Below are 6,000 nucleotides of genomic sequence, written 5' to 3' on the forward strand. Positions count from 1 at the left end.
CTCCCTCATTTCCTCCATGGAGCTCAAGTGACATCACTTCTCATTTTATCCTCACAGCACCAATCTTGGGAGTTAGTCTGTGCTAAGAAAAATAATTGTCCAAAGTTACCCAGTGAGATGCATGGTAACTGGAGACCTAAACATGGCTATCCCGAGTCCAATCCAACATCTTAATTTATATCACACTGGCCTTTGAAAAAGATATCAAAGTAAAATAAATGTTAAAATTCACTGGAAAGTCTAGGATAGACCTTTGTAGATTTGCAGATGATTCAAAGCTTGTTTGGATCATTCTTCCTTTTTGCAACTTAACCTGAAAATATTTTTGTGGGCACAGACTTTGAAGGCTGAAAGCCCTCCTGAATCACAATGTCAATAGAAAAGGAAGAAGAACAAGGCTTCATTTGTCATTTATGAGCTGGTCAGTAAGATATTTCCAAAGAGGATGAAGTTTCCTGTACTTGAGAAGTGGCTCCTTGCCAAGCCACAATATTCCATAATTGGCAGCAGTCATTTCAAATACATTTATAGCATTGTTGCACTGGGATTAAAGTCTTATTTTTCTTGGAAAGTAGGCATCAAAGAAAGAAGGGCCAGATTTAAGGCCTGTCCCTGGAGACCTCTGAATATCAGCACTACCCACATTGTGCAGTTCTCATAATATGATTACAGACCTGTTGTCAGTTGCAGATAACCAAGAGCAATCATAGAACATAGAACAATGGGGCTGGAAGAGACCTTGGAGGTCTTCTCTTCCAAGCTCTGCCCAGGGCAGGAGACCCTGTACCGTTAGAGACAAATGGCTGTCCAATCTTTTCTCGAAAACCCCATCTGAGCATGAAAAAGTGTTTCACTATCTGAGAAAACTTAATGCTGATATAATCTGTCTTCAAGAAACACATATTAAAAACAAGACAAGAAATATTTAACAAATGAAAGACATGGGGAGGATTTTATATCTGCTGGGCTAAAGAATATTAATTCTTGTGGTGTTATATATAAAATCCCAATTTAAACCTAGGCTACATTGATCAGATGAATATGGAAGATTTGTAATGGTGTAAATTGAATTTAATGGAACAAAATCAATAATGATTGGTTTTTATGTGCCAAATGAGGGAAAAGCAATTTCTTCGAGTATCTTATGGACCAACTCTCGCCTTTTTCATATGAAAGTTGGCTTATGTGGGGGATTAGAGTGGTGTGACTGCACCACTTTGGGATAGAACATCTGTTAAGAGGATCAGACCCCCCCCCAGGATAAATTGCCAAAGACATTCTTTGAAATGATGGACAATGCCAGTAGACTCATGGAGGCATAAAAATGGCTCTGCAAGAGAATATACCTTTTTTTTCAGAAAGGCACAAAACGTTTTCAAGGATTGACATGACATGGATCTCTAAAAATGTAGCAAATAGAGTTTTGAAATTTTGATATCCTACCTAAATCTTTTTCTGACTATAATCCAATTGTTTTGGTACTTAGAAAAAAGAGTTTGAGTTACAGGGCCCAGTGTTCAAGTCTTTCACGATCATTCTGAGTCTTGAGCTTATCTTTTAAAGTGTTGGCTATTCTCCCCCGCTTGGGGTTGCCTTCAAACTTGATGAGTTCCCCTTCCATTCATTCATCTAGATCACTTATGAAGATGTTGAAGAGTACTGAGCTTAAGACAGAACTTTGGGATACTACACTGCATACTTCCTGCCATGTAGATGTAGTTCCATTGAGAACTACCTGCTGAGTGTGGTTGGTCAGTCAGTTGTGAATCCATCTTGTGGTGGTGGTACTGATTATCCCACATTGTTCAGTCTTACCAAGAGGTAGGCTGTAGTCTACTTTGTCAAATGCCACATTGAAGTCTAGTAAAACTATGTCCACGCTGTTTCCCTTATCCACTGATTTAGTCATTTTGTCAAAGAAAGAAATAAGGAATGATCTGTTTTTGACAAACCCAGGGTGGCCTCTGAGCTGGTCAGCTATACTGGACTTAATTCTTACTAACAGAGATGGAATGATAGAGGGAATTGAAGTTGAGGAACTTTGGCAGAGAGTGACCCTGTCACGCTGGAATTCAACACAATGCAGGAACAATTAATTAAACGAAGCCATTGAAGTCAAGGCACAGGAGGGTTTATGCTTGCCACTATACACCAAAATCTAGTCAACTAATGGTCAGTGCTGAATTGGCACTAGATAAGGGTCAATGGGATTTATGGAGGGCTGGAACTGGGTCTCTTGTGGCAATGGGATGATTCCAAACTGATGTCACATTTAACTCCACCTTCCAGCTTTGTCTGTTCTTCTCCTATATCTATATGATACATGGCCAAATGTTTTGTTCTTCATTTCTGGATTTTATTTATATTTTATCCCCGTATTTATTATTTTTTATAAATAAGTCAAAGTCTCCTGGTTTCTAGACCAGCATCTTAACCACTACACCAAACTGGCTCTTTATGACTCCATTTGTTATTCATTTATGAAGCTCTCCACCAATTGTAACTATGACTAACAATATCCAGTGATTTTCATGAGTTTTGATTGCAGCTATGGGCATCTGCAGGGAGGGTTAATAAAAATAAGTGCCAAGATGGTGGCCACAAAGCCCTCTCTTTTTCATATTGGCAGGTGAAATATGTGCATCCTTGACTGCCACTAATTCTAATGTTGCATAAGCCCCATATCACCCTTTACAGCTTTGGAAGATAAAATCAAAACAAGCAGAGAAAACAAAGAAATAGATCAGGGAATTAAATGGTTCTTTTCTATAATCTCCTTGGCATTGATCTTTTAATCTTCTTTAATCTCATTTTGTCTGTTACTTTCAATCAGATGCTGGCAAGACACAAGGAAAAACAACTGTGAAAGAATTATTATGCTTTTCCTTTTGGAAATCAGTTATTATTAGTGTTATTAAGGCTGTTTTTTTAGGATGCAGGCTTTGCTACTGTAAAGCAATTGTATTACAGTGCTGATACTACTGCTGTTTTTAAGCAACTGTTGCTCATGAATACTGTGGGGTCCTTTTGTCTTGCAGACATTTCATTACCAAACTAGGTAATATCATCAATGCTGGAAGTGAATGATATTTGCTCTCTATTTATATACAAGTGGCTTTCCTTATTGCTATTGGTGGGAATCTTTGTAGTCCCAAGGTCTTTGCTGCATACCATTACTGTTTCTGATTCAAAGGATACCAAATACTGGAAATGCCACTCCTTCCTATTTTCTTCAATCTTATCCTGCCTGTCATCAGAACAATGTATGTAAAAGTATATCTGGCAACAGAAATGCAAAGTTTACTCTCTTTCCATTGGCAAAATCCACATAACTGGTGAGCTTCATTTAGTTGTCTTGTTCCCAAAATCTTCTGGCCAAATGTGAGATGAAGAACTATCAAACAATGTTACCAATGCATTAAAAAAACATAAATGTTTCCCCTGCCAGTTGTGTCTGACTCTAGGGGGGTCCCTGTTCATCTCTGATTCACAGCTGAAGAGCTTCTGGGGTCACATGGCCCTCATGAATATATGCAAATAGAAAACAAATATCTAGAATGTGTTTAAGACTGATGTACAGTAGGAATCTGCAATCAGGGAATTTCAACCTTTTTAAAAATCCAGAAAATCTTTACTAGCAGTCAGCATTTAGAACTGTCATAGAATCATAGGTCTGGAAGTGCCTTGGAGGTCTTCTAGTCCAACCCTGTGGCCAAGGCAGGAGACCTCATACCGTTCTGGACAAAGAAATGCCTTGAAAAGCTACAGTGATGGAGCAGCCATAGCTTCTGGGGTCAGGCCATCCCACCCATTAATGGTCCTCACTGTCTGTGGAGATTCTCAATCTTCCAGGTCAGGGCTGGCCCAAAGGTGCTGTTCAAAAGGCCACTGGACTTTCTTGGTTGTTGTTGATTTCGGAATATTTAAGAAAGAGATATTAAATCTGAAGGGTTTTTTAGGTATTAGGGACAAACCAATTGAAAAACAATTTGGGACATTATCACTTTATGTTATGACTGCTGTGAGGATTGTACTTGCTAAGCCCTGTGCTGACTGTGGAAGAATGGATCTTGAAATTGTCTGAATTGCAGAGATCGCAAAACCAACTGCTTTGATCAGACAATGGACTAGACAGGTTTATAAGAGCCTGGAAGCCGTTGGTGGACTTTCTACCTGTTGAGTACAATAATAGATGGATTCTCTCCTCTGGAATATTTGTTTGTTTAATATAGTATTTTTGTCAAATAAGGATGGGAAAGCTTATAACTATTTGTAGATCCTTTACGTAAGAGAAGGAGAACCTAATGGTTTTTTCAATGTTTCAGCATCCAGCCGGGGTGGGCTCTTTTTGTTCCATGTCAGACATGAATGATGGAGAACATACGTGTCCCAGGATAATGTTGTAGGATCCAATTTGGATCAGTCACCAGGACCAGTTTTTGTTTCCTGACCTATCGGACTCATGCTGGACACAGATACGGGCTCTGAGGATGGGCTCCAGCATGAGACTGGAAGCTTGGAAAACAAAACTTCTGGTCCTGATGACGGACCCAGATTGAATCCTGCAATATTAGATATATTCAACATTTAGGTCTCCCCACCTTTTTTTGTACCCATTAAAAAAACACTTTATTTTTCCTTTTTCTTCACTCTTATGTTTGTGTTCATTTTTCTGTTTCTCTGTTTTCATTTTACTCATGTTGACAAATGAAAATAAATATTTTTTTTAAAAAAGGAAAAGTTTTGCTTCAAGAAGCTTCTTCAGTTCTTCACTTGGATGACAAGTGAAAGATTTTCAAGAAAAAAAAAACAAGAAGATCCACCTGCCTTTTGAAAAGCACCTTTGGAATTATATTGCAATATGTGGATGATTTATTGTTAGGGACTCCTTCTGAGACAAAATACTATCTTTTGAATTTTCTGGATGACTGTGAATAAGTTCCTTTAATGCCAGTAGACAATTCATCTGATAGTTTACCTCAGGATTGCATGCAAGTTCTTGATGCGGTTTACTCTAGAAAACCATATTTGAAAGATGAGCTTTTACAAAATACAGAATGAAAATAATTAGTTTATTGATTGAAGCAGCTACATCTTGGAAAGGCAGCATGAAATTTTGGAAGAGGAAGCATTGACTTCGAATACACCAGCTCAAAAGCCAGAATTTGTTGCATTAAATGTGCTTGCAATTGACAAACGGTAAAATGGCCATTTTTTTTTACAGCAAATAAGCTCTTGGTATTGTACATGCCCATGGAACTTTGTGGTGGGAAAAAGGTTTGATTACAGCAAGAGGTAAACAGATTAAATATGGAAAAGAAATATTGCATAATTTAGATTCCATATGAAAGCTAAGAGTGATTTACTAGTAGGATGCAGGCAGATGGGTTTTTGGACTTGAGGGAAGTGAAACCTTCTGGAAGAAGGATCTCCAAAATCAAATCTGAGAGAAGCCAGAGGTTGATTAGTAGGCTATATTCAGATCAACACACTCCCCATTGCTGCAGACCTGAAAGTCAAAGCAAGAGATTATCAGTGGAGTAAGACAGCACCTTCTGAACTAACTGAAACCTCTTTCAGGTTCTATATAGTATAAAAATCAAGGGGAAGTGACTCCTGATCCTTTAAGGGAAGCTTTGGGATTGCTTCATTGTTAGGTCACAACCAGCTCTGCCCTGGTTTTCTCATTTCTCTTTTTCACCTTCCCTATGGAGATGCCTACAAGTTCAGAGAAAGGACTGTCTCTTGACATTCTGTCCAGAAGATACTGCGAGAGAGAAGCACAAGGCTCTGAGAAGGTGAGGCGTTTTGTTCTTGGGAGAAAGAAACAGCCCTGGACATCCACCTCATTTGTTATGGTTGCTATTTGAAGAAAAAACAAAGTAACAACAACCAAAAGAAGCCTAGATGGATACACAGATTAGAGGTAATCTATTACTAACCATTTCATCTCCATTGTTGTTTAGGCATTTCTGGGACACTCAGCAGATCGGCCAGTGC

The 6,000-nt window shown here is 38.6% G+C and overlaps 1 long non-coding RNA gene across 1 annotated transcript; it reads right to left on the bottom strand.

Annotated features, from left to right (window-relative positions):
- Positions 1-5,285: 5,285 nt before the first annotated feature.
- LOC107298828 lies at positions 5,286-5,994 on the bottom strand. Its single transcript, XR_001549165.1, has 2 exons — positions 5,943-5,994; positions 5,286-5,509 (listed from the first exon to the last, which is right to left on the bottom strand). It is a non-coding gene; the product is annotated as an uncharacterized LOC107298828 (long non-coding RNA).
- Between the last annotated feature and the right edge of the window lie 6 nt (positions 5,995-6,000).

This window comes from Protobothrops mucrosquamatus, unplaced genomic scaffold (assembly GCF_001527695.2).
Source record: "Protobothrops mucrosquamatus isolate PMUCROS unplaced genomic scaffold, P.Mucros_1.0 scaffold4313, whole genome shotgun sequence".
Taxonomy (NCBI): Eukaryota; Metazoa; Chordata; class Lepidosauria; order Squamata; family Viperidae; genus Protobothrops; species Protobothrops mucrosquamatus.